This window comes from Adiantum capillus-veneris, chromosome 8, assembly GCF_014529385.1.
Source record: "Adiantum capillus-veneris isolate H3 chromosome 8, ASM1452938v2, whole genome shotgun sequence".
NCBI classification, from domain to species: Eukaryota; Viridiplantae; Streptophyta; class Polypodiopsida; order Polypodiales; family Pteridaceae; genus Adiantum; species Adiantum capillus-veneris.
Genome location: NC_140938.1, coordinates 55003031 through 55015462, shown reverse-complemented (window position 1 = coordinate 55015462; position 12432 = coordinate 55003031).

Sequence of the window (12432 nt, the reverse complement as noted above, 5' to 3'; positions counted from 1 at the left end):
ACGCATCGATGTAAGCCATTCACCGTATTTCGTAGGTTTTGGCGTCGTCGACCCGCGGCCTAATTTCATCATAACTTGGAATTTACACTTTTAAATCAAAAACTAAACATAGGTAGGGTATTGGGGCATCATTGCTAAGCATTTAGATGCATTCTGGGTCAAAAACGACTACGTCAAGAATCCACTGCTGTTAATAATCGCAATTTTGGAGCTTGACCTAAAGTGGGGTTTGAGGCCATAGGCATGTGTGCTTAGGTCTTATAAACTTGTCCAAGATGTTTTGTTATGTTTGGATGTCATTTGATGTTGTAATGGATGTCATTTGCTTACCGATGAGCGATTGGCTTTTGGTGATTTCAGTCACTTGAGTGTAGCCTGAGTTAGATGCGAGTTGTTAGTTGTTTTCCGAGAGATTGACAACCTCTTGTAGCCTCTATGCACTAGTCGAGTCAGCTTCATCCCATGGTTTGACAAATTAATTGTGGTTATCGCTAATAGTGCAATAAGATAGGATGGTGAGGTTAGACATGCGTCCCACAACTTGTCAACTAGCTCTTGTTGGACATTGTTTTTATAAGCAACATGCCCAAAAAGAAATGTGCTCAGAAACTCACCCCACGATGGAGTGCTTGTCAATTATCACTACTGAGCTCGAGGGTGTGTTGCTGAGCTTGAGGGTGTAAATAAGATCTAGATTAAATCCAAAAGGGCTCAAATTAGGCGAATAAGTAAAAGTAATGTGATTTTTTATTAAAAAAATAAACTTATGTAGTCGAAAAGAGTGCAGACAACAGCACCAATGGTAGGCTTCGTTTGCAGCAGGTTGAAGAGGTCAAAATAGCACAACGTGTGTTGTTGGAAAATCACCAGCATGCCAAGAGGAACCTTTTGGTGGTGGTTATGGCCAATACCATGGAGGTCAACAAAGATCAGGTCCTTTATAAGCTGTAGTTCTTGCACATAGGATATCCACACCGCACACTCGCACATACGATGGGGTGAAGTGAGGTAAAGGTATTGATTGTATGACCATAGCCTGCTTCTGATTGGCCGTAGATAGTGTCATGTGACTCTACCTAACTAATTTGGTACCACTTCTACCTGGGCATGTGCAGGTAGAATGCCCAAGAGAAGCTAGTCAAGAACCATCTGTTGGCTATGACATATAAGCACCACCTTCAAAATCAACATAAAGAGGGAATCTGGGAAAATTGAAGTCCTTGAAGGATTTGATTTTGATGAAGAGCGAGGGGCGATCGCCTTTACCAAATGAGGCGACATATAAAGCTGCCAGATCAGAGAAGCTGGAGCTTGACATGTAGAGGACGAGATCCACTCACACCACCACTAGTAGCAGCAACAATGAATAGTTCAAAGAAGTTGGAGATGTGTTTAAAGGAGTCGTTGCACAACATTGACGTGGTCTGTAGCACATGATTATCTATGTCTTCATTAGCTACCTTCTTGGTAGAGGGACTCATGTGCAAAGACCATATTAGGTATTTTGGTAAAAATCTCACGTTATGGGAATCTCCAAATCGACTAAATTCATGTAATTTGGGAATTTTCCACTTAAAGTGGGAAAAATTGAGGTGTGTGGTTAGTAAATAAAGGGAAAATCTCATAGGATTGTGGTGTTGATAAACACCAAAAGTGAAGAGGATGTACAACACATGGATTTGAATAATAACTACAAACACCAAAAGTCAAGAGGATGTACAACACATTGATTTGAATAATAACTACGAATTACATAAAACAAAGGAAGATACAAAAAAGATTTTGTTTACAAATTGACTAGTATAGTCACAGTAGAAGCTCCACATAATTCTACTCCACATTTGATACTAAATCTGAACTTTGATCTAAGTGTGGTTGATGTGCACGAGTGAGGCCTTCTTTGGCTTTTAGAGCATGCCTTTCTGGAATTGTTATTCTAGAAAATGGTCCTTATTTGTTGGGTCTCCAGGACCAAACAATTGCATCTACAGTTTCCCACACTTGTGGGTCCTTATAGTTGACAGCCCAATAACCCTTCCAACAATTACTGTAAGCTTGAGTATCTGTCATCCCACTTTTTCTCGCGCAAGGTGCCCAATATTGAATCAAGAGTTTTTTGTATTTTGGTGATGTAGGCTCATTATCAATGTTTGATAAAGCCATTGCAAGACACACTGGATAGATTTCTGTGTCACTCGGAACAAGCATAAGAAAGTCACCTTGGTGCACATCAGACATAGGGTCAAACTCTTCCCGTGGCCTATCTCTTTGAGGCCCACAAAAATGATCGTTCAACTCTTCAAGGCCTAGGAATCTTTCTGCTCCTTGTTGCAAATTCATTGTAGTGCTTTGTAGGTGAGAATATTCTTGAGTTTTTGGCCAAAACATTTCATACAAGACTCCCTCTGATATGATTGCTTTTCCAATCTCTTCAATTACCTTAATCCAATAATCTATCAGGGGTCTATAATATCGCGAAATACTTGAACCATTCCCTAAATTTTTCCAAAATTTATATAGTTCCTTAGCCCCAAAATGACTTCTTCGTGGGCCTTGACATACTCCGCCATTTGTACTAGGGTTGGATCTCCATGTGGTAACATTGGCTTGCCTTCTGTGTCTGTTTTCCAAAGGCGAATACTTACACTCCAACTTGCTACACCTACATGTGCCTTATATTGCATCATTGGTGTCTCATCCTACATAAACAACCTGAACCGAAGCGGTTTGGAATGTCCAAAAAGTATGTCTTGTCCATCACAAAGATATCCATCACAATATTGCTTGAAATCGGGGATCTTTGTGAGAAAAAATGGAGCTAGAGATGAAGATGAGCTGTTTCGTAATGTATCCATCAAATGTGGCAAAGTATAGGTTTGTGTAACTCTCAACTTCTCTGAAAACCTACTAAACATGGTGTCTATTTCCTCATGTGTATGCCCAACCATTAAAAATCCCAGCCGGATGGTTTTGAAAACACCCCTTGCAACAAGCATTGACAAATAGGCAAATAATTATCGATTTTTGTTTTCCCCTACACAATTATCCAATTGTAGCAACAAGTTCTCTGGCAACCTGCGAAATGTTGACCCCAATTCCTATTCTACAATTTCTGACGACTGCACAATGGGCTCTTTTCCATCACTCAAGTTATGGTAGTCCAAAGCATCGCTTGAGTTCAAAGCATGTAGTAGTGAAATATTGCTCCTTGGAAGTCCATTTGTTACTAGATCACCAAGAGGATGCTTATCTATCCTCTCTAGGTTATGTAAACAATTAGCAATTGAGCCAATTGTAAGATTTGGATCAGCTGGCCACAAACCATTCAAGACAAAGTGTTCGTAATGACCTTCTCCATGTCCATGAGTGATCATGCCAATCAATGCCACCTGCAGATTATATCCTGAATCCACACCCTTAGGAACAATGCGTAATCTAGGAATGGAAGTCTTCTTTTGATCCATCTTATCATGGATTATGCATACATATTTTTGTGGTTGAGTTTCTGAATACGTGCGCCATGCATAATATAGGCTTCTGCAACTCTTTTGTTGTGCCATGTGAACTTCTCTCTCCCTCAAGAGAAGAGCTCTCTCCTTAAGAGAAGGTTTAGCTTCTAACCTTGCCTTGATTGAGCTACAAATATTGCACTTAGAGAACTCACTCGTCTTTGTTAAAGTGACATGTGGGTACTCTTTGTTCCAAATTCTACCAGAAGAAGATTAGGATGGCTTCTTCTCATAGCCCATTTGGTCAAGTGTCGTGTTGATTTCACATAAAATATCCACTTGTTTGTATGTTGATGGAATCACCAATTGAGTCTCTCTTGAGCTATCTAGCAGTGTTCTACTTCTATGTGGCATCTTCTCAAAGTTGTTTTCCACAAACTCATTTAGTAGTGCTCTTGCTAAACTAGTATATTTACGTCCCCTTCTCAATGTACATGTGTTCCCATGTACATATTTGCGCAGACCATTTTCAAAGTTCTCCTTGTATCGATAAAATGATGTCTTTGGTATTCCATGTAGCTCATACCATGCTCTACAACAAACAATAGAGCCATTTAGCCTGAATTGGTATCGTGACTTCTCATCTTTCTGATAACATATAGAAAGAACATCATAAAAATAATTAGTGCGTGATTTTTGAGACTCTCCCCAAAATTGTTGTCGTAACCTTGTCACCATATCACGATCTGCAAACTGGCAACATTTTTGTGCACAACAATCAATGCATGATACCTTTTGAATTGATTTGTTTGAAAGGTAAAAAGTGGAAGCTCGTGCTGCTTTTGATTTTTGAGTCCTGTTCATGAAAGCGTATCGTCTCTTCCTTGACAACTGGACAACATTACTCCCATCAATGTTTTTTCCAACATTGTCATCGTTGGATACATCCTCATATGTAGCATGCATGCCATCAGCAGGAACAAAGCGTTGTAATGGCTCCCATTCAACATTGTTGTCTGCTTGATGGGCCACTTTAGCAAAGTGATACTACCCACTTCAACCACATCATCAATGCTTGCATTTTCTCTTTCAATACCCACACCCACACAATCATGACCAAGTTCCTTAAAGTTGACATAATCATGTGGAAATACATATAAGATGGTCCCTTCATTCATGGTTTGCATCATTGTGTCATCTTTTAAAAGGACCCTCTGATTTCTCCAAGACTCTCGAATCACTGCTTCAAATTCTGGGCTTGTCATAGGTATTGCATCTGTAACTAGAGGATCAGAATGATCATGTTCTTCATCACCATTGTAGCTTTCCTGTGGATCAATTAAGTTCCCATTTAATACAAAAGATTGCAAAAGAATCTTTGACCATTGAACAACACTCCATAATGAGCCTCGGAGAGATGAAGTATCCATTGTAGGAAAAGGTAGGACCACATCCTTCAAGCATTCCTCCACTAGTATGGAGACATTTCCTTGCCCTATCTTTGTACCACCACAAGTGGAATCTGGATCTGTTCTATACACACAACCAATACCAAAAATTTCATTGTCAAGTATCATATCTAGTTTCTCCCCAGGTTCGAAGTCTATCCTGTAAGTGAAAAAGATTACATTGTTAAATCCATAGTTATAGAAAAATACTCTTCAAACAAAAAATCATGCTACAACATGAAAAAGGTTTTCATAGGTTGGACAAGTGGTGAACCTTGAGACCAAATCCTCCTTGCTATATTAATGGAAGCAAGGTTGGAAATTATGGTGGATCTTGAAACCAAAGAATCCTTGCTATATTAGAGCATAGGTTGGAATAGTGGTGGACCTAGTTGTAATACCCACTGCCACCTATCAACTACCATAGGACTATGCTTTCCAATGTCCAAGTATCCCTTGAGTTTTGCAAGGTTGAACACGTGGTGTACCTTGAAACAAAAATCCCCTTTCTATATCAAAGCATAGCTTGGACAAGTGGTGGACCTAGTTATAATGCCCAATATCCAACGTGAAATACCTTAGAACCTTGCTACCTTTCTTGCCAATGTTTAGGTAGCCCCTCATTTCTTTAATGGAAGCAAGGTTGGACAAGTGGTGGACCTTGAAACCAAAGCCTCTTTGCTATATTAGAGCATAGGTTGGACCTAGCTGTAATACCCATTGCCACCTATCAACTACTGTAGGACTATGCTTTCCAATGTCCAAGTATCCCTTGAGTCTTTCAAGGTTGAACACGTGGTGGACCTTGAAACAAAAATCCCCTTTCTATATCAGAGCATAGCTTGGACAAGTGGTGGACCTAGTTATAATGCCCAATATCCAAGGTGAAATACCTTAGGACCTTGCTACCTTGCTTGCCAATGTTTACGTAGCCCCTCATTTCATTAATGGAAGCAAGGTTGGACAAGTGGTGGACCTTGAAACCAAATCTTCTTTGCTATATGAGAGCATAGGTTTGACCTAGTTGTAATACCCACTGCCACCTATCAACTACTATAGGACTATGCTTTCCAATGTCCAAGTATCCCTTGAGTCTTGCAAACACGTGGTGGACCTTGAAGCCAAAATCCCCTTTCTAATAGCTTTGACAAGTGGTGGACCTAGTTATAATGCCCCTCCTTTCTTTAATGGAAGAAAGGTTGGAAAAGTGATGAATATTGAAACCCAAACCCTTTGGCTATATATAGAGGATAGCTTGGACAAGTGGTGGGCTTAGTTGTAGTATCCAATGTCCAAGGTCCAAGGTGAACTATGTAAAGACCTTACTTTCAGAAACAAAGTTGTACAAGTGGTTCTCCTTGAAACCAAAACCTCCTTAGTGTATTAGAACATAGCTTGGAGAAGTGGTGGACTTAGTTGTAATGGTGAATGTCCAAAGAAAACTATTATAGGACCTTGCTTCCCAAATCAAGTTTGGACAAGTGGTGGATCTTGAGACCAAAACCCCTTTACTCTATTAGAGCATTTCTTAGATAAGTGGTGGACCTAGCTGTCATGGAAAATGTTCAACGTGAACTGCTACAGGACCTTGCTATTAAATTTGTAATTAGAGCTATCTTCTTTAATGGAATCAAGGTTGGGAAAGTGGTGCATCTTGAAACCAAAAGCCCTTTATTGTATTAGAGCATAGCTTGGACAAGTGAGGGACCTAGTTTTAATGTGTGATGTCCAAAGAAAAGTATTACAAGACCTTGCTTTCCAGTATTTGAATTGGTCAAGTGGTTAAAACTAAGTATAAAAGTTTGACCATTTTCTTCTCGAATTGCCAAAAAGCTAGTTTTAGACACCCCTAAATGAAAATGGTTTAGGGTGGCCTTAAACAACGTTTTTTCAAAGACTTGAACAAAAGGGTTGCTGAACAGTAATGAAAATTTATTATGGCTTGAAGTGCGTGAGTATGTGAAAACAAGCCTAGGTTTTCCACGAGGCAAAAGGAAACAAAAAAAAAGTGTTGTCTCTTATGACATAATAAGAACATTGGAAACTTAGGATTGACCATGTGGCCTAAACTTTGGCAAGTGAAGTGGTGGCCAAGTTTTGTGGCACAGTGTGCGCTTGGTTCTATATGTGTTGACCACTTGGCTAATTCTAGGACCATAAGGCCAAACCTTTGGCACCTTAAATATAGTATGGGACATAATCTAGAACTGCTATAGTAAACTAGTGGTATAGTTAATATGTTAATATTTGTATTATATTTAAGTATATGCTAAATATAATTTATGTTCAAACTTTCACTAATGAAGAATGTTCCCATTTAGCACTTCAGGTGCGGGGTCTTAGGGCAATGTCACAATGGGGTGCATCTGACGAGGCAGCGCTTCCACGTGAGGTTTGGGGGTAGCGCTCTTCATGGGGATGTGGAATATAGCGCTCTCAATGGCGGGGCTTGGGAGGCTGATTTTGGGATATTGTTCCGGGCGGGGTCAAGGGGCAGCGCCCATAGATTGTTTTAAAAAAAAAGTGAATTCCTAGTATAGAGTTACGCATGTTTTGCATATTTTCAGCCATGATTTCTTTAATTTTGTCAGTGTGAATTGGTTAATGTTTTATATTGCTTTTGTTTTTTTTAATCTTATGATAAAACATGGACTTGTAGCATATGTGGCATTCTAATAAACCCTATCAAGATTAGGCACAAAGAGAGCGCACAAGAAATGCACACAGAGAAAGCAGGCGAGCAGCAAACACACAAAAAGCGCACAAGGATCGCACACAGTTGGAGTATACGCGCGCGTAGAGGAGAAAACCCGACATCGTACACAACGCACAGGTGGAGCGCACAGGATTGACAGTTCACGCACAAGATAAAGAAACAGCATCGTACGCAACGCTTTCCAGAAGAGAAGGATCGGGCATAGCTTCTTCTCAGGAGACATTGCACACCTCACGAATAGAGAAAAAACAGGTATTTCTCTCTCTCTCACTATCTGTCTTTCTCCATATAGAGAAGATGGTTCTCTGTAACTCTTTCTTGCACACACACACACACTCTCTCGTCAAAAGACAAAGATACATAGTTTAAAAGCATCCCTCACACATACACATATTCCCACACATCGTCTTCCTCTCTTCCACATACATCACCACAGTGAAATCTGTTATCTTGCTGTCTCTCTCTTGAAAATACATACACATATTCCCACACATCGTCTTCCTCTCTTCCACATACATAACCACATTGAAATCCGTTAGCTTGTTGTCTCTCTCTTGAAAATACGTGCACATATTTCCACACATCGTCTTCCTCTCTTCCACATACATAACCACATTGAAATCTGTTAGCTTGTTGTCTCTCTCTTGAAAATACGTGCACATATTTCCATACATCGTCTTCCTCTCTTCCACATACATAAACACAGTAAAATCTGTCTCTCTCCTCTCTCTAGAAAAGAGATATTTCTCTCTCTCTCTCTCTCTCTCTCTATCTATCTATCTCTGTATCTTGCTATCTCTCTCTTGAAAATACATGCTCATGTATGTGTGCGTTTGTGTTATCTATGTGTGTGTATGTATATTTGTGTTATTTCATTGTAATACTCATACATAATGTAGATACACAATTACACTTAATTACGATATGCACACATAGTATATATACATACATAAATATCACAAATAACTAACACATTGTAATACTAGTAAACTTGAATGGAAGACTTACTTGTGTGATCTGTTAAAGTCAATTCTTGTAGCGAGTTCTGGATGTATGCTGAGCTGATTTTCCTCTAATCCATTTGTAGATATGATTGTAACTTTTGTTTCTCAACAAAAGTAGTGTTGTTTAGTGATACACCTAACGGACATAAATGGTTGAAACTAGGACATGTAGACCAAAAATACGTGTATTTCTTTGGATGAATATATACACTTTTTGGTGACCCTTACCAGAGGTGGTGGACCTTGAGACCAGTGGACTATAAGGACCTCCAAACAATACCTTGTACACTCAATCCTTCTTGGTATCTAGGTTGGACAAGTGGTGGACCTTGTTCAAATTCTCTAACCACTCTCTCTAACATGGTGACATAATTTATGTGTGATAAATTCATATCTATGAAAACTAATATCAGTTTAGGCTTGTTAATTTGAATTTGTTTGAATTTATGTATAATATAATGATTTCAGGTTTGCATATTTGAATTTAGGTGGGAGAATGATATCTTTTTGTGGTAAACTTGAATTTAAAATCAATTTTGCGTGGAATATTTTAAATTTAAGTGGTAAAATTTAAATTTTATAAAAAAGTTTGAATTTTAAAATTTGGGCGGGATATTTTAAAATTTAGGCGGGATATTTAAAATTTGGAAGGGATATTTTAAATTTAGGCGGATAAAATTTTGAATTTTAAATTTATGCGGGAAGGTTTTGAATTTATAGCGAGATCTCCCTTACATAAGAGAGTATAGGTTGGACAAGTGGTGGACCTTAAAGCCAGAACATCCATGCTACTGGACATGATAGGTAGGGAATCTAGTTGAATATTATATGTATACTATATATGTAATAGATCAAGCTTGGACAAGTGGTGGACCTTGGAACAAAACCCCATGTAAAACATATCATGCACATTCCAAGTGGTGAGAAAAAATATCATTTAAGATATAGCATGATAGGTTGGACAAGTGGTGGACCTTAACACCCAAACCTTCTTAATATAACGACATAGAGTGTAAAAGTGGTAAATCTTGAGACCAAACCACTCATGCTACTAAGGATAATAGGTTTGCGAAGTGGTGGACCTTGAATGTAAACCCCCCATGTATGAAATATCGTGGGTTTAAGGTATTTCAATGGAGCCTAGCATCTTGGAGACATGGTGCATCTTGCTTCTCTTCATGTTTCAATGGAGCCTATCTTGGACAAATGGTGGACCATCAATGTCTCCATGTTTCAATGGAGCCTAGCTTGGATAAGTAGTGGACCTTTGCTTCTCTCTATGTTTCAATAGAGTAAGCTTGGACAAGTGGTGGACATTGGAACCAAACCCCCATGTAAAACCTATCATGGTCACTCCAAGTGGTGAGAAAGAATAACCTTTAAGATATAGCCTTATAGGTTGGACAAGTGGTGGACCTTAACACCCAAATATTCTTAATATAATGACATAGAGTGGAAAACTGGTGAATCTTGAGACCAAACCACTCATGCTACTAGCGATAATAGCTTGGACAAGTGGTGGACCTTGAAAGTAAACCCCCCATCTACGAAATATCGTGGGTTTAAGGTATTTCGATGGAGCCTAGCAGCTTGGAGACATGGTGCAGCTTGCTTCTCTTCATGTTTCAATGGAGCGTATCTTGGACAAAAGGTGGAGGATCCTTCTCTCCATGTTTCAATGGACCCTAGCTTGCACAAGTGGTGTCAATAGAGTTAGCCTGGACAAGTGGTGGAACTTGGAACCAAACCCCCATGTAAAACCTATCATGGTCACTCCAAGTGGTCAGAAAGAATAACCTTTAAGATATAGCCTTATAGGTTGGACAAGTGGTGGACCTTAACACCCATATATTCTTAATATAATGACATAGAGTGGAAAAGTGGTGAATCTTTAGACAAAACCACTCATGCAACTAGAGATAATCGCTTAAACAAGTGGTGGCTCTTGAATGTAAAGCCCCCATGTACAAAATATCGTGGGTTTAAGGTATTTCAATGAAGCCTAGCATCTTGGAGACATGGTGCAGCTTGCTTCTGTTCATGTTTCAATGGAGACTATCTTGGACAAATGGTGGAGCATAGTTCTCGCCATGCTGCAATGGACGCTAGCTTGGACAAGTGGTGGAACTTTTCTTCTGTCTATGATTCAATAGAGTTAGCTTGGACAAGTGGTGGAACTTGGAACCAAACTTCCTTGTAAAACCTATTATGGTCACTCCAAGTGGTGAGAAAGAATAACCTTTAAGATATAGACTTATAGGTTGGACAAGTGGTGGACGTTAACACCCAAATATTCTTAATATAATGACATAGAGTGAAAAAGTGTTGAATCTTGAGACAAAGCCACTCATGCTACTAGCGATATTAGCTTGGACAAGTGGTGGACCTTGAACGTAAACTCCCCCTGTTTCAATAGAGTTAGCTTGGACAAGTGGTGGACCTTGGAACCAAACCCCTATGTAAAACCTATCATGGTCACTCCAGGTGGTAAGAAATAATAACCTTTAAGATGTATACTTATAGGTTGGACAAGTGGTGGACCTTAACACCCACATATTCTTAATATAATGACATGGAGTGGAAAAGTGGCGAATATTGAGACCAAACCACTCATGCTACTAGCAATAATAGCTAGGACAAGTGGTGGACCTTGTATGTCAACCCCTCAACTACAAAATATCGTGGATTGAAGGTATTTCGATGGAGCCTAGTGATAGCCGTTTTTCGGCTCTCCATAATTACCATAGTAAGTTACTCCACCCTACCAAATCACCCAAACGCTATGGCTATCCCTACCATTTCACTGTATATAGGTGCGTGTGAGTTAGGGGACTTTTCCCATATCTCCTTACTGAAATAAAAAACCCTCAATTAGCTAGACATTGGGCTAGTTGAGCCAAAAATAAATTAAAAAAATAAAAAATATAAGTATATTATGGCCCATGCGTATGTAAATATTTCTTTGTATATAGGGCCTAAATAAAAGATTTTTTCATAATTATTTTGGTATTTATTTAAATATTTCTACCTAGGTGTGTGTTATTTATGCTCTGTAGATTGCCTCACCATTACCACAATTTTTCTTACCATTTTTCATACTCTTTATTCCATATAGAAATATTTTCATGTAAGCTTCTCTTATATTTGATGTAACTCCACCACAAAAAAAATCCAAAAAAACTAGTTTTATTTATGTGTATATTTTTTCACTATTGTGATTTTTCCCTTCCTACATCTATTTTGTTTTTTTTCTAAAAAATTAGAACACCAAAAATATTTATCTTTTTATGGTAGCTTCATAATGAGAGAGATTTCTTTTGACCCCTTTATATTTTTTCCACTTATATTATTTATATTTGACATGTACATATTTTTTAGACCCCTCAATATTTGATTTTCTTAGTTGTACTATTCACTTATATCATGATCTCAACAATATCTTCAATTATAGACCTACCAAATAAGGTCAAGGGTAGGTGGCATGCATACATGCACTATGGAAGGCTCACTCTTGGAGGTATTCAAAAGAATCATCCAAAGAAGGACCCCACAAGGACCTTGTGCAGTGGAAAAAAAACGGTCGTTTTTGCTGAATTTTTTAAGTTCACTTGCTCTCCGAATTTGAAAAGGTGATACAAACAAAAGTTGTAGCTCGTGGGCTGAACTTTTGCCTCAAATTTTTTCATATTTTTTTGAGCTATGAGCTGTGAGCTATGATTTTATTAGTGGACCCCAGTTTTCCCATGCTATGCAGCCACACTCTCTCTTCCACTTTATCATTTTCCTCTTTCACACACACTTCTCCACTCATCATC